Source organism: Cimex lectularius, unplaced genomic scaffold (assembly GCF_000648675.2).
Source record: "Cimex lectularius strain Harlan isolate CLEC.00 unplaced genomic scaffold, Clec_2.1 scaffold1, whole genome shotgun sequence".
Classification (NCBI taxonomy): domain Eukaryota; kingdom Metazoa; phylum Arthropoda; class Insecta; order Hemiptera; family Cimicidae; genus Cimex; species Cimex lectularius.
Window position 1 is genome coordinate 3,252,321 of NW_019392813.1, and position 25,168 is coordinate 3,277,488.

Consider the following 25,168-nt stretch of genomic DNA (forward strand, 5'->3'; position numbering starts at 1 on the left):
TTTCTTTATATTTGTGAAATATTTCCAATTGAATCTGGTCTTATTTCTCGGTGTTTTTTTTTTAATTGAGTTAACTTCCAGTTCTATGTTTTTTAAAATGACCTAAAACCCCCCCCCCCCCAAAAAAAAGTTTTCCTTTTATTTGAAATTGACGAAAGACTTCCTTTTTTATTTGTGAAATGTTTCCATTTGAACATGGTCTTATTTCTCAGTATATCTATGTTCTTTTTGGAAATTGGCCTAAATCCCCCAAAAAGCTTTACTTTTGCTTGAAATTGGCGAAAGTGTCAAATGATGTTAGATATTTAGCCTGGTCCGCCTATACTCGCTTGTTCGGTTAGTCTTGTTCCAGAATTTACCAAACCATTTACAGATCACGTTTTTTTACTATCTTAGTTTAGTCTCTTGGAATCGTTTTAGCATTTCGCTAAATTGTGCCAATAGCCGTAGCATGTGCACCAATTTACTTATTTATTCTGGAGGACTGCGGGGTGATGAAGTTTACAAATGTCAGTCTATCAGCCTCGTTTTTACATTTCGCTTCATTGGTTCACCTGTGCTTTATTTTGCTAGTATTATCATTTACGTGCTTAATTTTTTTCAGTATACATTGAATTTAGACTAGATTTGCAGAGTACCCAATATAAAATTTAGCCTGAACGTCTGTTCCAAATTAGGTCTATTTTAAAGGGTGAGAAAAAGAAAGGGTCCTCACGGTGGAACAGGTTTTAAAGATTAGTTTGAAATCCACAAACATATAAAGTTTTTTATTTATTATACTTAAGACAAATTTAAAGGTTAACCTTTTTTATGACTTTTTACTACTCTTGCCAGAGCCGACGATGCCGACTTTTTTTTATTTCGGATCGTCCGTTTTAAAAAGCCAAATCGCAAGGGGAAAGTGAGTTAACACCATAAACGACAAGCTAGAGACACCAATAAAGAGTCTAATTAATTCAAATAAAGTAAAAGTAAGATGTGGCCGGTCGGTTTCGGGGGCGTCTGCGGGGGTGGGGGCTCACGGCGGGCGGGGAGAGAGGAGACTACTAAAGCCCCCGGCCGCCAAACTCGTACCATTCCCAACTGAAACTCGGTTGTGCGCTGTGTGGAATTATTTTTCTTTTTTTTTTCTTTTCACAATTTCTTCCGACACCTAAGACATCGTTCGACGCCATCGCCTTCACCCACATACCACCAATTTTGATATACAATCAAGGAAAAATTACTGTGAGTACACTTCAAAAAAATTTACAAATCATGATTTTTAACAAAAAATTAATTTGAATAGTGATATTTAAATTTTCTGTATTTTTAATATAGAAAATTTCCGGTTATACAAATTTTATTGCTAAATTTACAAAATTGTCCCAATGCACTCGCCTTTCAAAAGTCAAAAATCTATATTAGACATCATTAAATATAAAATTTGGATAATTAAAAGCAATTACATTATTACAAAAACACAAAAATAATATTCTGTATTATATATCGTCAAAGTCGACCAAATTCTTCCTCAAAAATTTTCTTATTTTAATTCTCCACAATATGTCATAATAATAATTTTAATTTAATTTAATAATTTGTACCGAGGAACGTAGCAAAGTACGTTAAGAAAATTTCCTAAGGAAAAAGTGGTTAAAAGTTTAATGAAAATCGATGATCCCATGTCCGTAGCCATCCCCTTCAAAAATTTTTAGCTTAATTTTATTGAAAATAGGTGAACACGTTATTTACAATTTTGAATCATTCCATTTGCCTTTATATCAATGACAATATATTTTTTCAACATTTAAACAAAATTGACGTATTAAGATTACACCAAAATTTTCCAACCGAGTTTTTCTTATTTAAATATTTGAAAATCGACGAAGGTTATTTTTATATTCATCGTTTTAATCGAAATTTATTAAAAAAAATTTTGTGAGAAGAAAATACAAAATTGGATTTTTTAAATTTCCCTACAATGTTTAAAAATTTTCCCACCAAGGTTTTTACTTTTAAGTTAATGATAATTGGTCAAATACTTTTTTATATTCGTGAAAATTTTGAATCGGAATAAAGACTTATTTCATAGTATATTTTTTACAATTATTTTTTTTTAATTCTCAGTTTTGGCCTAAATTTCCGTGGCCTGTTTTGCCAAAAATATTTTTTAATTTAATATTAAATAATTATTTATGAAAGACTTTCTCTTTTGGTGAATCTTTTAAATTAAAATCAAATTTTATTTGTCATCTTGGGAAAAATAGGCATTTTGTTATTCTTGATGTTTTGACGTAAATTTTTCCAAAATGTTTTTTTTTTGCTTTGATTTAACTGACAATTTGTGAAATACTTTGTTTACAGTCGAAATGCTTGAATCAGAAACTAGACTTGTTTTATAGTATTTTATTTCCAATAAATACCAAAAAATAATGTTTACCTTAATTTGAAAGTCCTATTTAACATTGGTGAATAATTCAAATCAGAATTTCGTTTTATTTATTTATTTAATTTTGGAAAAAAATACGAAACATTTTTTATTTTTCAATGTTTTGGTATAAATTTTTTCCCAAAATTCATTTTTTATTTTGATGTGATTTTAAATTGGCGAAGGGCTGGCTATGAGTCATGTAGTTTGCCGGCCCTAAAACTAAGAAATAAAATTGTGAAAGACTTTCTTTATATTTTTGAAAAGTTTCCATTTGAATCTGGTCTTATTTCTCGGTGTATTTTTTTGTGGGAAATTTCCCTAACTCCCCCCCCCCAAAAAAAAGTTTTACTTTTATTTGAAATTGACGAAAGACTTGCTATCTATTGACTATTCGTGAATCTTTTGATTTGCAATCTAGATTTTTTTTCATGACAAGTCGACATCGAATTACATTAATTTGCTTTCAAAACATCAATTTTTAGGCAATTTTTATAGGTTTTATTCCAAGTTTGATTGAATTTGTCTTAACAAGGTTTTCTAGCTTGTATCCATGAAAATAAGTGAAACATTTATTTTTATATTGATGCGTCTTTTGAATTGGAATTTAGACTTATTTTTCAGTATGGGTTTTCCAGTTTTGTTCTAGAAAACATACGCCTAGCGCTTTTTGATAATTGTTTAAACTTGTCCAACTGTTAAGAAGTTAAATTGAAAAAAATTAACTTTTAAAATTCACACCTACGTCTTCGGCCCAAATTCATTGGAGTTCGTCCTTTTCAGTCGTTTCACAAGTTCCGGTTTCCCTTGTATCCAGCTCGTTTCGATATTTGGTTTTCTTTTGGGTTTTTGGGCACATCGTGATATATATGATAACTATTGTGAATGAAAAGATTTTTTTCTGTATTAAAAAATTGGATTTTCTTCCCAAAAACCAGTACAGACTATATTGCAGAGCCAGTTCTATTATTTTATTAATTAAAATAATTATTTTAATTGTGAGTTCTCTATTCTAGTTTAGAATTTTTCCGTTTATATTATACTACTGTGATTTTTCCGTTTGTAAACATGAGTATAAGCATCGAATCTTTTATCTATTTGTCAATCCTATTGCTCATTTTTTGCACTTTCGTTGTTGATACTTAAATATTATTTTTCCACAGACGAATCTGCATTGTAAACCGCGAACGTTGCTATAGTGTCAATGTCACAAGTAAAAAGAAAATAAAGGATTGGTCCCTAGGACGTTTCTTTCAGTCCATCAGCTTTTATTTTAAAAAGTTTGCAGTATTTTTTATACTTGGAAGTTGGAATAGTATCTAAGAGAGGTATGTGGAGAGAATTACGTTCTGGGTTGGGATGATTTTTTGGAAAAAGTTTAAACCTTCAGGCTTTATCAAGGCTTGAGATTCGCCGGGAAAAATGGCCGAATCTCCTCTAAAGCTACCTCTATTATATCAGTAATTCTGTATTGAGCTAATGTAAAGTGCTTTATTCAAGACTTAAATTGATGATTTTGTATGAGGATCTTTCTTTACAAGAGTTTTCTCGAAGAGTCTTAAAATCACGCATTCTCATCCGCGTGCGTTGCTATAAAATGTCAGTATGGAAAGTCACCGGTGTAAAGCATATAGAGGATCGGTCTTAGGATGCCCCCTTGGTGAACACCAGCTTTTATTTTAAGAAGTTCGGAGTAATCGTTCTTTTGCTTTATTGGGAATATTATTTCTGAGCGGTAGAAGGTGTGAATTCAGTTCTGGATAGGGGGGATTTTTTGAAAAAGTTTAAATCTTCGTACTTTAATCTAATGCTTGAGATTCACCTGGAAACATGGCGAAAAAGTCAATCTCTTCTAAATTTGTCTCTATTATATGAAAAATTGTGCCAACTTGGCCTAGTTTTCAGGAGCTAAATTGTTTGTTTGGTATGAGGATCTTTTTTTACTAGAGTTTTTTTCGAAGATTCTTAAAATCATGTTGTCATCTTTGCTATAAAATGTCAATATTGCATCTCACAGGTATAAAAGAGATAGAGGATTTGTCTTAAGATGCCCCATTGTGGAACACCAGCTTTTATTTTAAAATGTTCGGAGTAATCGTTCTTTTATTATTATTATTATTATTTTTTCTGGGGTTGGGGGATTTTTTTTAAATTTTAAACGTTAAGACTGTATAAGGCTTGAGATTCGCCTGGAAACATGGCGGAACGGATAATCTCTTCTAAAGCTTTCTCTAATTCATCAGTAGTTCTGTCAACTTGACCTATTGTTGCATGTATTTTTCTGGATCTAAATTGTTCGTTTGATATGAGGTTATTTTTTTACGGGTTTTCTCGAAGTGTCCTAAATTCACTGGAAGTGTTCGTCTACCAGGGTTCGTTATTGTGATTTCGACCACGTTCCAGATTTCAGGAAAATGTTTCTAAACTTATTGCCTCATTAAATAAACAGGTTAATTTTACAATTCGTTTTTTGGAAGTGAGAGTTTAGCAAATAATTATATTTAAGTTCATTTTCAAAAATGGTGACTTAAATTTGTGCAGGTTTTACAGTTTAACATCGTTGAAATTTGGCGTTTTAATATATTTTTATGAAAAAAAATTCTTGGGATTCAAAATTTAATTTTTTGTTTGTTATCGTGTTGTTTGTAGACACAGCTACGATATTGCTTAGAGCTTCTTAGTTGCTATCGCGAATCTCGATTTCCTCAATGCATGAAACGATGTATTTATTAAAATCTGAAGACAGTATCAATTTGAAATCGACGAAATGGGCCGAGGAAGCGCGCATCTTGCATTATTAGCGTGGCCTTTAACCTTCCGTCAGCGCGTCGTGTCACACTCCAGTTGTAGCATTAATGACGCCTTCCGCTCCTGTGTTACATCCTAGAGTGAATTCAATTAAAAAATCACACCCGTGCATCTAGTACATCAAAGAGATAACATTTATAATCTCGTCGCTAACGTTATTCTATAATTTTCCAACAATCGGTAGTTTCTCTCGTTGAAAAAAAAAACAACATCCGTCATAATTCCGGGTTGTCTAGAAAAGTGCAAAAAGGGAACACTGGGAAATAATAAGCCGTCTTGGATAAAGTAATGGTTGGAATTATCTGCTCTTGCGGAAAGCCTGGTTGGTGGTCGCATCATTTCCTTTATGAAATATGGGCCATCCCGGTTCTTTGAGACAGCTAAAATGTCCTCCCTCGGTTTCTCCTTCCCGGTTCTAACTGCTGAAGCTAATCCTATTACAAATTAACCGAAAAAAAACTTCTTTTGCACATAGATTTAAAGTAAAATTACATTATTACAAGTTAAATCATCATGAATATGTTAACCAAAAAGAAGATACATTTTTATATTTTCCGACTAGTCCAGAATTCGGATTATCTGCTAAGTTCCGCCTTAAATTCTCGTGGTACTATCTCAGCCCTTGATTTATTGATATCTTCGAACGAACATGTCAATATTACCATGCCATTCCAGGAAAAGGGTGGGTCTTGTGGCCCGAGAACGTTTATCGTAAAAGCTTTTAACCAGTATAAAAAAATTCAGAATTTCGTTCAGATAAACATGACGGAGAATCTAATAAAACATTGGTAAAACATTTTTAACTTTTTTTTTAGCAGCGGTGCGGTACGCTTTTGATCAAAACGTTTAACAAGAAAAGCAAATTAAGTAAAATAAATTAATTAAGTACATGATTTAAAATTGACTACAGAACATAAAAATAATTTAAAATGAATTATTGAATTAATATTTATAATATTTGACATAGAATTCTTGCCAATGGATCGTAGGAGCTAAAAAAATATATTTTAGCTAACATAAATAATATTTAAAAACATTTTTTCTGCATTTGTTGTGCATCTGTTTCTAGATTAACTGTAGTTATATATCATTCCATTTTTTTAGCTAATTAATTTAAAATAGAAAAGTAGCTAATTGAAAAATGTTTCTGCTTATTTAAGTAGCTAATTTAAGTACTATTTTGAAAGTTACAAATACAAAATGATGTTTACAATAAAATGAAGGCCAAAAAGTTTTTTTTTAATTAAAGCACCATTTGAAGACCACAACCACCCGTTTTTTAGGCAAACAAAAATAGACTTTTTGGGCAGTATTAGCTTCAAAATATTCTAGCTAACTACAGCATTTTTATTCAGAAATCGTGAGGTGTGGTCTGGTGTGATGTAGGTTTCAGAAAAACATTTTCTTTATCGTGCCAACGTTTCGATCTTTATTGAGATCATCTTCAGGGCTCAAAGTGTTNTTCGTTTTGTTAAGATAACAAAATAACAAGAAAGATTGCGTTAAAAGAGAATGAAAATAGAAAAAGTTACATAAACCAAAAGACGCTGCAGGTAAAGAAAATTAAAAATATATTTTTTTGAAAAAAAAAAAATATAGAATTCGTGTTAAGCACCCTGTAACACCCTTAAACACGAATTTTCAGAGGGTGATACTTGATGTTCTATGAACTACTTAAAAATTCATAACTTCTCAACATTTTATCCAAATTGGAAGTTTATACAACCGCTAGAAAGCAGAATGTCTCTTCTTTTAGGGTATGCCAATGTTTAAATATAATTTCATTATAAGCGATAGAAATGAGGAAGAAATAAACACAAACTGCTCAAATTTTATTTCTCCGGTTCTAATTTATTACCGGAGGCGCGTTTATACCTACACGTATAGTTTATAAGTTTCTTAAATCCTTTAGATTTATCGGTAAATCATAAATTTTTTTAATTTTGAAAAAAAATTCGGTAACATTTGGAATGCAAATTTATTGGTTCTAAAAAGTATGTACAATATTCAAAGATAATGAATATCAACTGCTTTTCTTGCTATAAAAAATATTTTAATGTACTATGTTAAAAGTAGGTATTAAAATACATAATTTTTGAACTTGCAACGTAACACTGTATGTTAAAATGTTTTGTTCATAAGAAACAATGATGGTAGATTTTACTCTCCCTAAAATCCCGGATCTCCAATTTTTGGCAAAACCAACAATTTTCTCCTCTCAAAAAATCCGTATATATTTTCCTCGGAAGTAACAAGAATGTCGATAAATTTAAAACAACATTAACGATCTACCGTAAACTTTAAATTGATTTAAGGCCCTATAAACTACACGTAATGAGACAATTTTCACCTCAGTAAATAACCTAGAACCGGAGATATAAAATAAAACCTTTCGGGTGTTTTTATTGATTTCATCTTCATTTTATTCACTTATAATCCTATAAATTAAACATTTTTGACATAAGCTGGAAGTAGAACAACCCAACTTTCCAGCGGTTGTCATAAACCTTGAAGTTGGATTAAATCCAGACACAGGAATTTTTAAGTGGAAAAATAGGACACAGGAAGAACAAATGCATATTTCTATATTTGTCGTTTACCATAAAATATGTATTTATATACTTTAAAGGTGATAAAGATAATTGCGGTTTAGTTTTTGAATTTTTTTGACCTATTTTATTGTAAAATTCTTTTTTATTTTATTTAACTTTTATATATCTATCCTTATTAGTTCCTCATCCTAGAAAACAAATCGAATGATATAATATCTTTGAAATACATGCTAAAATATCTTTCAAAAAATTGTAAATTACTTAAAATATTTTTTTTTCTCGGTCTCTAAGGCTAATTGGCAAGCGCTCTCGGACCAGTGTATAATATTTTTAGAGCTAGTGTCACCCAAAAAAGAGTAATGAAAATCGGTTATCCCACGTCCATAGCATTCAAAAAGTTTATGACATCTCAGGTATAAAATATCTTAAAACTTTCTCACAAGAAATCAATAAGAAAACCATTTTAATAGGAATGAAAACAAGAAAAACTATTGAGAAAAGTGAAACGTTGAACTCATTGGAATTTTAACTATTATTTGACTAGACTCAGTAATAAAGAAACCCTTAGCCTTTCTGCATCCGTCTAAGCAGGCCTTTAAGCTATTAGTTTCTAAACAAGGTGCTAAATTTGAATAATAAAATTACAAAAAAAAAAACAATATTCAAAAAGTTAAAAATGGTTAGCATCAACTAAACTAGTTAAGTCTCTTAAACTTACAAAAATGAATCACCTTTACCAATTTTTTTCTCTAATAAAATATTTCCAACCATCTGTATAAAATAATACATTCTCTAATTTTATAATACATATTTACAATTCACTAGACAGATCATGTTAGACATGGATTGGGCTAGTGGCTTGGGGCGAGTGGAGATTTTGCTATGGAGCTTAGAAAATTTGGTGGGGGTTAATTTATTTGCAAAGGGTATTTTGAGGTCGTTGGGAGGGTTGACTAAGATTCTGAAGACGGTGGATTGGATGGACTGAATTCGTTAATAGTAATAGGTTTACCGTTGTAGTCCATATGACCAAATCGGTTTGAGTAGTGTTTTGTAGAGTCTGTTTTTGTCGATTTGCTAGATTTGCGTGCAAGTTTATAAAGAAGTCCGAGTAGTTTGTACAGTTTCTGTCTTTTCATTTGTAGGTGTTAAGAGCGAGTCAAGATAGATCCCAACGTATGCCGTCCGTTTTAGGGATAGGGATGTTGTTGAGTAAAAATGTGTGATGGTTTCTCCTTCGGAGGGTAAAGGTAAAATGGGTGCATTTTTCGTTAATATTTATCCTCCAAGCCCATGCTATTCGTTGGACGTGTGCCTGGACATCCTCCGAGGTAAGTGCAGGAACGGGATCAGAGGAAAACACAGCTGTGTCAAATTGTGAAAAGAGGTTGTATTGCAAGGTGTGTTGGGAGTCTGAGTTGTACAAGAGGTACAGGAGTGGTCCGAGCACTCTGCTCTGTGGTATTCCCGCTCCAGCAGGACAGTTGTAAGAATATTCGACCCTTGACGAACGCGGAACAATCGTTGGTTTGTACAGAAGACCCAAAACCACACTCGGCCGAACGCTTGCGACACCTCTAGGATGGTCTTCATACAGTATTCCAAACTAAGACCATATTTTTGAAGGATGCAATCCTATGTAAATTATTTAAAATCTTTTTAAATTTATGTGGGGACCATCTGTAGTTATATTCTCTACTAGGTGTCACTACTGCTTAAACAATGGCTTTACCATCCTGCAGGCAATGAGCTTGCAGTAATTCTGTAAATAAGCAGCGGCCCTATCTGCTTATTTCAGACTCGTCGACGAGGTCTCAAGATTCACGAATGTAGCAAACAGTCGGCATTAGCTACAGCAACGGGTACTCGCCCTATCAACAGCCGACGTGTCTGCCTGCTGCACGAGTCCATTCGCCCTTTACTCTCACTGCATCGACTCGGCTCATAAACATCAGTCCAGTTCGATAATCGGCTCCACCCATAACACCGGCCTTTTTCAGGGCCACAAAAAACTCCGGTCACTACATATGGCAATTTTCTTCTTAATGTTAGGGAGAGGATCGACCAGTTTGTTCATTGCTGAAGAGGATCAGGTTTATGGTCTTGAATGAAGTTACAAATTTATGCAAACAATTCACCGAGCTTTCGCGACTTATAGTCGCATCATCAGGGCCTGCATCGATTTTTTGATCAGTTGATGTTTTGATAATTGTTCGCATAAATTTGTAACTTCATTCAAGACCATAAACCTGATCCTCTTCCACTTCTTAATCTGTCTCAAAAGAAAAGTTTCTGTATCTTTTTATAAAGTCGTAAAAATTAACACATTTTGTACCAAGAACACAATTTTAAAAACTTTAAAGTTAGTGTGACTACAGTGCAACTGTCAAGTTTTGCCGCAAAATTTAGAAACCGAATAACTTAAATAATATAAAAAAGCGAAAACATATTTTTCGTCTAAGCGTGCGTAAAATGTAGAAAAAACCGCGAATAAAACGCATTGAGAATGCAATAAAAGTTGATTATTATTGTCTGAAACAATAAACTCCCCATCTTTGTGGGAACGCCGGGAACGCAAAAAATACGCGGAATTTCCCTCTATCTGTCTTTTTTTTTCAAATTTGACTTGTCGTGGAAATGTCTATTTTATAAGACTTTTATGTCCGCCCCGGCCGATTATCTTAAGCGGCGATCATTAGTCACCTTCTCCGTCATTAAACGGGCGAAGCTGTTCAAGCCTTCAGATGGAATTATACGCCATATGTAATTATATGTTCTTCCTAAACGAATTCACCGTCTGACCGACGTTACAACTCAACTTTTCCTATCGAATATATAATCAAAATAAATCACAAAACAAACATATATTTTTGAAAAAAAATCTTCTTTAACCTTTCTCTCGTATAAGACGTGACAACTTTCTTGCTCTCTATTTCTTCTTTTTTTCCTTTTTGTAATATCAATGATGACATCGAGTTACAACGTGATTATTGGGGATATGGGGCGAAATGTATTCTTAAGCTTTTGTCTTAACGAGAGGGAATTTCGATGACACAACTGATGATGGTGAGGATAGGTTGGCCAGCTTTCAACTGCTTTCCTACAGGGTGTTAACAATACCGAATTTTCTTATTTAACTTTGGTTAATTTCTAAGTTTAGGAAATCTCCAATGATAATTATAACTGATTGCAAGGTTTTGTACATGAGGAGTTAAAGTAACTGTCCATTGGATAAACCGTAGAGAAAGCCATATTCTTTACACGATGCTTATAAAAACTATAAACTCTGACTACAAAATTATTAACTAGCAAACGAATAAAAATTTAGAGACTATACAGTGTAACAAGAATAAAGTCTCACTTTGGTATTCTACAAAAACATTCAACCTAACTAACATTTAGGCAATTTCCCACAAATAAGTTGATGTGCCAAATTTATAGCCATACTCCCACCAAATTATGCCATGGTCAGTACTATTATAAATTTAACAGATTCAGATTTATGCGAGCGTTGCATAGAACTATATTCACGTTTAATTTTTGTTTATCCAAGATATGGGGAAGAAAACAAAAAATTTTAGATTGCTGAAAAAAATCTCTATTGCCGATGACTCATTCTCACAATAATAGTGGAAAGTTTCATGTGGTTCAAGATGTCTTTGCACGGCTAAAGAGAATACAACTGGATTAAATTGGAGAAAAAACGAGTGTCTATTTGCAAAATGAGTAATCTCCAGGTTTTCTCTTCTTAAGTAAATCCGTTATTAAAAATGTGGATTAACAATGGTTTCTTTTTGGTTTATATTTTCTATTTTGTTTTGTCCAAATAACAAGAATATTTCGATTAATTTAATTAAAATTAATAGAATAAGAATAAATTCGAAATATCCCTATTCATTTTTGTGCAGTTTACATAGCATTGGACAGTTTTTGCTGATTGATTTTAGGTAATAAACCTCTTTATTGATTTATCACATTATTTTTTATTTGGAAAAATTTGTTTATAGCCACTGGATACTCGCCAAAACTGGGAGTCACATCGAATACCAAGTTGGCGGAAAAGGAATTTTTTTATAAGCTACTTCTTTATTTAATGAAATTGACAGTAATGAAAGTATCGACCTGATTTCTCTTTTATTTTTGACATCCAATCACATCAGTGAAATTAGATTTTTGCAAGGGGGACCCAAATATTTCGGAGATCAAGGCTGTCGAATCTTTAACTGTTATTTATTTAATTATAGCAGTTCAGAATTTAACAGTAAAGGTTCAATTTTATTACGAGTAAGTTAATTAATTAAGTGATCTGTAAAACTGAAAGTTTGTGGTTTACTACAATAATATTCTACTCTATTCTGTTCAATTACGTCCGTCTGTCATTAAGTCGAACTTTCTCTCAACATGCATAATGCTCTTTCCTGGACATATTCTTTTGATAACACCTCATATAAATTATTAAAACAGCAAGGAAGGGTATAGACCCTCTACGGATAATCATTGTATCTGATGTAGTGGAATGTGGCCAAATAGTTCTTTTTTGTTTTTGTTTGCCTTTCCACGATTTCGATCTGTGTAAAATAGATTTATGATTTTTTTAATAAAATAAGTGAATATTGTAAGTTGTGATTTATCTATAATAGAACAATTTTATTAGCGTGTTTTTTTTAAATATAGGGAATAAACTATCTTCGGGATGGCCTTTATATGCTAGGATAATGTTTGGGTGTAAACATGAACGCTGATAATTTGTGATCACCATTTTCTAAACCTAGTTGTATAGATCTAGGGTGTTCGAAATAAACAATTTGCATAAAATGTAGGACAAAAGTTTCGTGATCGCATGACGGGCCTTTTTCCCAAGCCGTGGATCCCCGGGCAGACTGGGAACTCGCGGTCCTCCGAGGAAAACACCCGACAAAGTCCGTCCTAATAGTTTAGAAAGTCCCCGCCCGTTTCGGAATACAATTAATTTCTAGGGCCGGCCGTTTCTGGACCTTGAGAAGAAAAAAGTGAAAAGGCGCGCTTATTAGTGAAATGGGAATGTTAATTTTTCGACGAAAGCATTCGAGAACGCGGCTTCAAGGACACGATCATTTTTATCGTAATGATTACCGTTTAAATTGGATTGTACTGCATTCCAGTTCTAGAGAAATTAAAAATTATTATCAACTAAAATTGCTAGCAAGTAGGATTTCAATGCCTGCTACTGTTCTAGTCGTCTTTCATACCCACCCGTTGAAATCTTCGGTGCCTTTTCAAAAAACAATTGAATAGTTTACATTTTTCTCATCCCAAACAAAAATGAACAATTATTATTATTACTAATTATTTATTAATATTGATTAAAAATGAATAATTATAATATATTTTGAGGTTGGGGGTTGAATAAGGATTTTAAAATTCCTTTCCTCCACTGCGATTTGTATAGATCTATTGTGGAACCCTTATCAATTATAGTCATACCATGGAAAGAGCACTTTTTCCTATGAGCTAAAGAACTTTCCTCTTCCATCTTAGTGCATCACTTTTGGTGTGAGAATTGCCTTAAAATGACCGTACGGACGGGCTATTGCTTTCACGACGTGTATGTGCTAATATCTATGGTTCCTCCTTACAAAGTCGGCATGTTTCTGCCTCTTTGGTCTCTTTCTTTAGGTGGTAGTTAATATGACACTGGCCGTTATAATTTTCCTCAAATCCTGCCTGTCGAGAGAGAAAAGTTTGTTCGCTTACCTTTTTTTTGAGACATTTATAAATCTCTTAGTTTGCCTCATATCTTTGCTTTTGCCCAGTGCTTGAGTTTTTCTTTTCCAGCAATTTTTCTAGTTCCAAGTTAAGCACACACTCAGTTGCACGTAGTTGTGGCTGTGAACTCATGGATGAGACGGCTGCCACATTTTTGGCTTGTGTCAGACAGTTCGTTTCCTCCTATACCTTCATGTCTTGGAATCCACCTGAAGAAAACCTAGGATCATTAGGCAATTAGACCAGTTTGGAACATAAATTTAGTGCCTTTCATATTTTTCCTTATTAATTTCTGTTCTCAGAGTTGGATTGTATACCTAAGCTTGTATGATTGATGATATTAGTCAAGGGGCTAGGGCTTCTTTGGCTCCTTGAATCCTCATATCTGATGCTTTTGTTGCTGCACACTTTCCTGTGCACCAGCAGCGGTTCATTATTGGTTGGTTAGTTGGTCAGCTTGTTCATTTCCTTCTTTACCTTCATATCCTGCTTAAGGTAATCGTGTTGTTTCCTAGGCAATTTAAGCACTTCCAGCCAAGGCTGGAATTGAAAGCCTGAGCATTTAGTGCTTTTATATCGACCTGAGTGTCTGGCATAAATCTGTGCACCATTAATATTTTTCTTTAACTCATGTACGCAGAGTTGGAACTTGAGTACTTCAGCTTGGAAAAATTGTTGAGATTAGTCCAAGTAGCTTTGCTAGAGTTTAGTTCCTTTGTATACCTCCACCTACTCCACGTTCCATTTTCGATACAACTGTATACTATATTAGAGCCTCTTCCTGAAACATTATACTACCTTTCTGCCACTGGTCTCTGGTATCTATGACCCCTTGGAAGTATCTGTCAAATTTTTTTCTTTAATGTTGTTTTATCTCAATTATTTTAATTCTCTTCAGAATGTTGTGATGGATCCTTCTTAGATCTGGCTTTATTTCATGTTTCTCTCCGTTGGAGCTCTTAAGCCACATTTTGTACATAAATATGTAAGGACGGAAGGTTGAGCGCGGTTTCCAATGTTGTAGTGGAACAGGTATGCGTTGCCCCTGTTATGTTAAGACATAATAATTCTATACTTTTTAACTTTTCTCTTCTCATGTAGAAATAAGAGAAAAAGCGTCTTTTCAATTATTTTCTATTGGTCATGGTCAGAAAAGTTCTTCCCGTGAAAAGGCAGATGTGACGGAGAGTTCTATACGGATCGTTACTTTCCTTGTCAAGATAGGAGAAACTAGGTGTATAGGAGTGTGAGTGTATTACCCTCATTTCTCATTAGGAAAACTACTCTTTGTTATTCTGTAAACTTCTTTCATTACAAGAAATCCGCTATTTTTAATCAACAGGCAACGTTTTTCTCTTAACGTTCAAACCGTTCTACTTCGAACGTTAATCCTTTTTTTACAGGTGTAGTTATATCTAATTACCAATCTTGGCCCCTTCGGTTCTGAACAAAAATTGATTGTGTTGTTACTTTATATTACAAAAGTTATTAAATTTATAAAACTGTTGTACATTTTAAATAAGGCACAATACAGCTGGAATTTTATAATATCGACAGGTTTATTTTGAAAATTTAAAAAATGAAAAACACCTTAATAATTTACATAGTTGATTTCGTTAGCTTAGTTCATTTTGACTGTTATTATCCGAAATTGGATTTCTGTCTTTTCCCCCATTAAAAGTTTCCCCTTGAACAGAAGAATCGGTTAATAAATCGTGCAAGATTAGAAAAGTGGAGTGAATGTAGAAAGACTAATCAAAAGCCCATTAAATAAGCTTTCGAAAATCGTTGATCATCTTCCAATCCCTATTTCGCCTTTACGGCCCGAGACGAATAGCTGATGCCACCGTTTTTTCTTCCATTACAAAGAATATTCTGCCTATACAGCCTAATCAACCATATTTTACATAATTCATTACGGTGGCAGACAAATTATTACCCGGGACTAATTGAAATTAAAAAAGACAGAAAACCTTTTAAGCTTATCAGACGGGAAACCATCCTGAAACCGCCAAAGACTTATCAGGATTATGCCATTACTTAACCATAATGAATCTTCGGTGATTTTCTCTACCATCATTCATACACTCCTTACCATATGTTTAATATCCAGGACACTATGCATAAACATCCACTGTCTTTAACCAACTCCGATAACAATAACTAGGTTTTATCGATATCATGATCATCTCAGCTCTACGTTTCTGCTTGAACCATCTGCTTCACTCGAAGAATGTGTGATTGGCATATTTTAGTGAATCACGATTTTTAGCTGGGCCTCCTACTTCGCCTATGCTATATAGATAGAAATTAAAGCACGTCCCGCTAAAAACGGGGTGAGGCACCAACCTCTGGTGTACCCAATTATTCAGTTTAGATTCCACTGTACATTTTCCACTCGGAAAGGTATTCCATTCCTATTGCTAGGGCATAATGATCCAGCACCCCTGTCTCCTTCACGGTTCTTTCCATTCTATTTAATCAAATAATAACAACTGACGACAATATTAGGAACAATAATAGTTAAAGAGAAAGACAACATAATACAGGCAGACTCAAACGTCCTACCCAATCGTCCAGAACTTCCCACATAAGGATAATTGCAGAACGGTATTTAATGTCTACTGAAAAGTACAAACCATACTCTGAAAAAACGAACGGAAAACCTTAGAGGATGCGGAGGACCTCAGTGGCCGAGTAGCTAAGGCGTTCGACTCGTCTTTGCCATGGTAGAGGTTCTGAGTTCAAATCTCGTCGCAGCCTTTGGGATTTGATTGCGTATTAATTTAGAGAAAACGTTTCTGACACTTCTTTTGCTATACCCAACAGAGATATCATAAAACCGTTCAGAGGGATCAAAAGAACTAACAGCCAACACTTTTTACACATTTATCAAACAACACGACTGACAAAATACCACACAGAAGATGGCAAGATGCTAAAACGCGTCAGCAGACCAAACGAGCGCACGACGGCAGACCTTTGATAAAAATGGAACAAACTACCATACAAAATAACATAAACAAGAAAAGGAGACAAACTGGCATTAAACATTTAAGTTAAACAGAAAAACCAACAGGAAAGTAAAAATATCATATGACTTGTGAGGTGCCGGCAGACAGCAAGTGGTTAGAGCGTCTACTCATATTTGCCAAGCTAGAGGTTCTGGGTTCAACTCCCCGTATAGCCTATAGAATTAATTTGAGATTAATTAGGTAAAAGTGTTTTAGCTGGTTCCAACCATTCGTCCACAACACCCAACCGGTAGATATATGTTAGACCCTTTGTACGCCAGGAATTAATTCATTTAACAGTATCAGGCACAAGTAAATATAGAAAAAAACATCATCAATGAGATCAAAAGAACCGAAAGGTTGTACAAATTAAAAAAAAATTGACAAAATACCAAGCAGGCAAGACTTGCCAGACAGACCAAGCCAGAAAGATTGGATATGGCTTAATTAAGCCAAAACTCACACTCCAAACAATATTACGATTATTTCACTTGGTCTTTCCGTTCAAAACATATACCAGTCCCTTTTTGTCTTTATCGACTTTAACATGGCATATGACCTCGTCAACTGTGTTTATTGTAGTCAGCACCCAGGCAAACTGATCGTTTTAGTTAGATCTCTGGACAGTCTAGATCTCTGGAAGATTGTCTCCATGGGTTTCCAGATCAAGACTGTCCTTAGGTCGTTGACATGTTTTTTAACATTTTCGATATATAGTGATGGTGAGGCATTATTGGACCAAAACTTTATCTCTCAATCACTTTTTCTGATAGCTGGTTGTAACGCTTCAGTCTGACAGATATTACTTTATTTTACTTAAAAATAACCGATAGAAACAGCTATCGAAAAATGTGACCAATGTGATCAATGAAGCCAAAAGGTACAGCCCTACAATGTTTGCACATTTAAAAAACACCCAGAAGATGCCAAAATGGCCAGATAGAGCAAATGGAGGATAGTCAGACCAGAATGATCCGAAACGACCTGACTAACCCCGGAAACCTCAACGAGAAATCTCACGCTATGCACTCCGACTCTCCTTGATACGTCTGGATTTATTTTTGATCTCAAGCCCGTTTCTATCTTAACCATGTATCTCGGGATGTTCAACATTGTGGAAAACATACGTCTTTATGTCGGCAGTATCAGATATTCAAGTTTTATCGCGTCAATCACCGAAGGGCGAACACGAAAGTCAAGTTCAAGGCCGTCTCCAACGGGCCAGAGATAGCCTTTTGACCCCCAGGACGTGAGGATCACGCGTGCTTCCCCTTGGGTGCGGGTTTGATTGCGGGAAAAATGAAAGTCATTTGCTCGAAGGGGAAACATTGTCATTAGACACGAGATCGAATGAGAGCCGGGATAATTGTCGTTTTGCGATCGGGATCAAACTGCCTTCGATTGAAATCGAGAATTGATATGTCGGGTGTCACTTCTGAGAAACCCGTCCGAACCGCGTGATGCTATTCCAAAAAGTTTTTGAATTGAGGGGCGACACAAGTGGCCCATCAAATAGGGAAATAACCTGAATCGAATGGTAAGATATAATTAATGACTACCTGATTATTTTCAAGAAAATCACATGGAAACCACAAGTATCGTGTAGGGAGGTTAGGATATTCCTGTATGGCAGGAATTTCTTTACCTGACTTACATTAACATTAAGAGAGATAAAAAAATGAATGTAAGAAAAAAAACCCGACACGTTTAATAAAACAACACGATTGACAAAATCCCACGCAGAAGATGGCGAGAAGTCGAAACTCGCCAGCCAAAACAAACCGGCGACGATAGGCAGAACAAAATGATAGAAAACGACCAAATTACCAAACCAAATCACATAAAAGAAAAGGACGAACTAATTAAACATTTAAATTAGGCATAAAAACTACAAAGAAAAGAACAAATATCTTATGAAAAACTGAGGAACAGACCATAACAGACAGAACAGAATGACCTCCAGTGGTTAACACGTTTGACGCGAATTTGCCACGCTAGTGGTTCTTGGTTCAAATCACGGCTTTGTCTTTGGAATTTTATCTGAAATTAATTTAACAAAAGTATTTTAAATTGGCGTCGGTCGCCTCATCACTGCACGGTAAAGGTCCCGAGTTCGAATTCACGGACGCTGGACATACTTACATATGGGATTTTTCACCGGCATTCCGATGGTTTATAGAACCTTGTAGTTGATATATCCTCGTAAAAAAGTGGTTCTACCTGTTTTTCTGCAAAACTCAATGGTAGTTCGACATTAGGTCATGCTGTATGACAGGTATTACTTTTACTTATCAATAACAGACAAAAATAAATATCAAAAAACCTAATCAATAGGACCAAAAGAACAAACAGCCAACAGTTTTTACACATTTTTAAAACCATACGACTGACAAAATACGACGCAGAAGATGACGAGAAGCTGAAACGGGCCTGGCAGACCGACCGAGCGCAAATAAGACAATTAATAAAAATCGAACAAACTATCATACCAAATCTCATATAAAAAAAGGCAAAGAGTTAATTAAAAATTTAAATTAATCATAAAAGGCACACTGGAAAGTACAAGTATCATAAAACCTCTGAGGAACAGGGGGACCTTGGCAGAAAGAGGAAATACGATGCAGAGGATGGTGAGAAGCCGAAACGTTTGGCAGACCAAACCACGCAGACAGGCAGACCAAAATGATAGGAATCGGCCACATTACCATACTCTTCTGTCTGTCTGATTGTAATCGAGAAGATTTAATAACGTCAGGAGCGTCTTTTCTGAAAAACCCTTCCATTTTTTATGGGCCACAAGCAGTGATTAGCAATTATCTGAATCTGATGCCCGAAAAATTCATGTTTTCAGCATTAGAAGCATCGACCCCCCCTCCACTAACGAACACTCTGGATCAAGTAGATTAATGGTGTTGAAGAAGAAGAAAGCAAATTTCGTCGCTAATGCCAAGATTTCGACCTATTTTAAGGTCATCATCAGTGCCTATACTAATTTCACATTATGAAAAACATATTTGTACAATTAATCTAACAAGCAATATAACTATATAGAACTTACAAAACAACCTTAAATATGCCTACAGATTGACATATTTCAGGTTTTTTTTTTTATAGGCGATCTCAAATTTCCTTGAAGGCCGATTCAGTCCAAACATTGCCAAGGACTGTAACAGTATTATCAAAAAAACGTAAATATGTCAATCTGTAGATATATTTAAAGTTGTTTTGTAAGTTCTATATAGTTATATTGATTATTAGAACAGTTGTACAAATATGGTTTTCATAATTAATAAGGCACTGATGATGACCTTAAAATAGGTCGAAAGCTTGGCATTAGCAACTGAATTTGCTTTTTTCTTCTTCAAGACTATACCTTGATCCAGAATGTTCGTGAAAAAAATTCATAGTTATTTAGAAAAACACATTGACATCCTCAAAGTATAGAAAATTTCACTATCCTCAATAATAAGTAGCTGGAATATGCTCAAAACCAATCCGTTTTAAGAAAATGTCTTCAGTTTATTTTTATATCTTACATTAAACTTTTGACCTTTTTTTATACCTGGAGAATGTTCACATATAGTTTTTATTTCGTATGTACTTCGTTCTCAGATGAGAAAAAACCCATCAAAATATTCGGTTTTAAATTTGTTTTGAAAAAAAGAGACCATAAGTTTATCACGAATTAAGACCTCCCCTTTTTTTTCAACAAATAACACACTTTACTGTAATTATGTATGATTCTTTAAAAAGGTTAGAGGCCTAATCGTGACTCCCTACCGACTTTTAATGGTTTTAGAATTATTTCCAAAATATCGTACTTTATTAAACTATTATATTTGTTCAAATAAACGATATCGGTGAGATCTTTTTATAGAAAATTAAGAAAATGGCGTCACAAGATAAAACGGTCGAATTATAAAAGAAGTTGATGTCGATGAGGACAAGTTTAGAATGTTGTTAGGTAGCAATTTAGTAGTTAAAAAAGTGCTTTTCTCTAAAAGATTTCGTTCGAAAGCTACGCTGAAATCGCGGACTGGTAGCGGTTGGATAGTATTTTCTCTCGAGCACGTACAATTGTAAGTACAAGTGTTTCAAGATGGGCCGACGTTTCAAGTCGCAACTTAATAATACAACGGTTTTTGACGAATGTAATCTAAGGAAAAGAGTGGCGTCGAGAAAACAACCGTTGAGACAGAATGAGAAGTCGGAGCATTTGCAAGTGATCCTTTTATTGATGAGCGTTACGAAGCGTGATGTCATGTAAGCCACGGCGGCCTTCTGAATATAAATGCACCTGTTGGAAAAAGGTTCCCAGGATCTTTAATTTTTCGACTTGTGATGTACGAAGATAATGTGGGTTTGGTCTAAGGATAGGCCACAAGACCTTCTCCACTCGTCCTGAGAGGATCTATTGCGTTCTAATTTTATAAATCACTTGCTAGCGTCAGGTTGTAAATTAATCTCTATAGCCTTGCCACGGCTTGTCTCCTAGTTGCAAGAATCTACACCTACCTAGACCCTAACAAAAATGTAAAATGTATTCTGCCGTCTACTCTTCTTCCTTGCATCTGTGTTTCCTTCTGTCTGTACTCCTATCCGGTGCATGTGCCTTCTTAGCCGGTAGTGCTATGTCAGGAATCCAACCAGAATCCGAGTTCTGTTGCTGTTACTCTCATGTAATTCCTTTATAAGTCTTGCAGATGGCCCTTCTATGAATCTCTTCGCATGTATCATACCAGGAGCATTGTTCCACCAGTTTTTGGACTCATTAGATATTTTTGGACGTATACTTTTTTGTGGCGGGTTGCAAGGGCACAATAAGGTTCGGAGTCTAGGGAATTCATATTTTGTCCGACATCTGCGTCCTAGCCTCTATGCCCGAATGCCCAGGGACCCATGCTAGGGATTTCATACTCTTTTTCCCCGTCTTTTTCTTAATTCTCGCCTAACGGTGTTCCTAGCAGTTTTTTTTTTCTAGTGGAGTGTTGAATTTCTATGATCACAAACTGGAAAACTGTACATATTTACCTTAGTCTAAAGTCCGTTCGATCTTCGGATTTATCTCGAGGACTCCGGCTCCCGTACCTCTATCCTTTTCTAAGCTGTCAATATTGGCATTCACAGGTATTCCTCTCTTACCTTCTTATCTGTATCTTGTACTTGTTGGCGAGGTTATATTTTGGAGTAGTGTTGTATTGTTCGTTGACATGGCTTATCCTTGCAGACGATTGAGCCGTTTATGAGTCTGTGAGCTGCTTCTCTGGCTTCTTGGGTTAGGATATGCAACAGTGGAAGGTTTAACTACATCTCCAAAGCCGCAGTTCGCGTTGAACTGATAGCTCCAGTGACACTGATGCAAGCCTGATGCCTTAGCTTGAAAAGTCTTGGTCCACCACACTGCGTTTTGTCTAGCACGATGAGCAGGTGGCCGGCGAAGAATCAAAACTCCTAAATCATACCTGCAAACACTTCCAATATTTTAATACCACACGGTAGCATAAATTACATTTATAATTAAAAGTTAACATCTAAGATCATTTATAAAGGTGTTTACTACCAGAAATCCAGAATCGCTTTTAGGCTTTATCGTATGACGGAATAATTGGAACTGCATATTCCATTTAATGGTTAAGATAAACTTTTCCGTTACTCGTTTATAGTAGGAAACGAAATAGTTATCTTGTTAGCCTGTTTACGACTTTTTCGGAGGCTGAAATATATTTCAAGTATAACGACTAGTAATGATACCGGGCAACATTTAATACGGTATTTTATTGGAGTACTGTGTTAACAATAAATTGTTGTTTGTTCCAAGATATCTGAAAACAGGAAGGAGGCATTTTATTATAGCCGTAACATAAATTTAATGTTAGAACATGGTCATGACTCATTGAGGAGTCTGGAAAGTCACGCAAACAGACTAGAGCCTCATTTTTAAATTTTTGACTGCTTGTCTATGCCAAATACAAATAAATAAACAATCGCAATCATAATATTTCCATGATAAATTGAATTTAAAGTATTGTGACCAAGGTAGGAATTATTTTACATAAAAATGTTTAAGCTAAAAAATATTATATTAAATAATTTATGGCTATTATGTTGTATACGTCATGCTCCTTGAGCCGAACGTGCGATTACTTCGGCCCGCTGTTCTTCCAAATTTCGGAAGTTGTCAAACCGCAGAACCGCAAGCTATTTATATCAGAATTCTTGTCCATGGTCCTCTTTTTCCTAGGCGAAAGAGAGTGAGAGAAAGAGAGAAAAAAAAGAAACTGTATCATGCATCCTCCTGACCCGCATTGCCTCGCATCATTTAACACGGCGTCGGTCACACGAGAAATCACGGAACCAGATTGTCCGGCAACGGTGTTCATTGACGCAACAAGAGCCGGGTCGGGCCGTTGGAATTCGAATTTTGGTCAAGAGTGAAAATTATCTTAAGGTGGCACCTTCGACTATGAGGTTCAATGAACCATATGGGTTTTTTCTTTTTCTTCCAGTTCAAAAACTTTTTGAATTGATATTGAAATACAGTTTCTTTACAAAACTTTCGTTTTCAATAAGATAAAGCGATAAATTTAATGGCGTACAACCAAAATTTGAAATTGCATTTTAAATACATACAAAATTTTGCCTTTAAATTGACCGGAATTTTGCACTGGCCCAAAAGCTCAACGCATGTATTTTCGCTAAACTAAATTTTGTCGTTATAAAAGAGGAATTTTAATCATGCCTCTTCCTGCTTATAGGCCTGACATATCGTCACCTGATTGTAGCCCTCCAGGTCTATTTCATAATATTTTAGGATTTAGGAAATATAAGATAATCGGAGAAACTTTTGTCCCACTTGAAACAAGGAGGGTTATAAATCTTCCGACAGAAAAGTAAACGTGTATTTATATAGGCAAATAGATAGATATATACACTGCACATTAAAAAAAAACATAAAAAATAAAATAAAAAACCTAGTTTTTGCATGAAAAAATGGCCAACTTTGAAAAACGCATATTTTCTCAGCCTTTTAAGTCACAGACCCGCGCTAGGTCTCAATTTTTAGAAACTTTTACGATGAACAAGATGGCGTTTTAAAATGTTTTCCTAGCTTCAGTCCTTCATCAATATATTCAAAAATTCGGGAACATGTTAATTTTTGCACCTTTTACGAAAACTGGAAAATGGGCTGTGGAGCCAGGAAATTTTCCTGGGTGGCACTCTATGGCAATCGATAGGAAATTTTAATGAGCTTTCAATTGGTTCCACTTTGCTCTATGTCTCAACCGTTTTCGAGTTATTCGCGATTTTTGGGCAAAAACGGTTTTTTTTAGCGCTCTGGAAAAAAACTTATCACTCTTTCTCCCGATTTTCAAGAATGCATAAATTTTGAACCGTCATGTTTTCGCAAATTTTACGCTCTTCAACTTTTGTTCCGAGGTTTTAAAAAAAGTGAACAAGGGAAGAACACAGGGAAGAGACAATTCTTACTTTGATCTTTTGAGATGTGTAATGCTTCTGCTGTATATAACCACATTACCTAATCATTTGTTTCATCAATCAATAATTTTCCTTCCAGGTGTGTGGCAGTTTGGCTTCGAGTAATGTATTGAAACTATAGGTTCATATATAGCGAGAGAGTGGTCGGTTTTTGTCCATTAGCAAGTAAACAACCACGTTTTTTGTCCAAAAATCGTGAATAACTTGAAATCGGCCGAGAAATCGGGAAAAATGGAAAATACCCACTTTATTTATTAGCTTATTAGAATTTCCTATCAATTGCGCCCCTCCAGGATGATTTCCTAGCTCCACACATTCATGGCTCCATTTGAAGATTGCGTAAAAACTGCAAAAATTATTATGTTCCCGAATTTTTAATTTACTGATGAGTGACGGAAGCTAGGAAAAAAAAGCTGTCTTGTTCAGAGTAAAATTTTCAAAACAATAAGACTTAGGTCTGTGACTTAAAAGGCTGCCAAAATATGCATTACCGAATTTGGAAATTTTTTCGTGCTAAAACAAGGTGCTCTGTTGTTTTGATGGGCAATGTACATAGAAAAAAATATATATAAATAGATAAATTAAATAAATAGATAGGGAGAGAGAGAGAGAGAAAGAGAGANGAGAGAGAAATGACTAGATATAAAAATAGGTAGCAAGAGTGGGAGAGAATGTGAGAGAGAAATAGAAAGAGGAGTGAGTGAGTGAGAGAGAAAGAAGAGAGAGTGAGAGGGAGAGAGAGAGAGAGAGAGAGAGAGAGAGAGAGAGAGAGAGGGTGAGAGAGTGAAAGGGAGAGTGAGAGAGTGAGAGGGAGAGAGAGAGAGAGAGAGGGAGAGGGAGAGTGAGAGGGAGAGGGAGAGAGTGAGTGAGAGGGAGAGAGTGAGTGAGAGGGAGAGAGTGAGTGAGTGAGTGAGTAAGAGAGAGAGTGAGAGGGAGAGAGGGAGAGAGAGTAACGCAGCGATAAATAGAGAGCAATAAGTACAAAATGGTAGACAGAGTGCGCGAGAGAGAGAAAGAAATAGAAAGAGAGTGACTGAAAGTGAGAGAGAGAAAGGGGAAAGGAATATAGATAGATACGAACATAGATAGATATAGAGAGAGGAGAAGAAAAGGGGAGAGAGTGAGAGAGAAAGGGTGAGAGA

General features: G+C 35.0%; 1 protein-coding gene across 1 annotated transcript in view; it reads left to right on the top strand.

The window, feature by feature from the left end:
• Positions 1-1,090: 1,090 nt before the first annotated feature.
• Positions 1,091-25,168, top strand: part of LOC106663840 — a 128,381-nt gene continuing 104,303 nt past the window's right edge. Inside the window, exon 1 of the mRNA XM_014388995.2 lies at positions 1,091-1,227. The gene's annotated coding sequence lies outside the window, so the exon portion shown is untranslated. The remainder of the gene's footprint in view (positions 1,228-25,168) is intronic.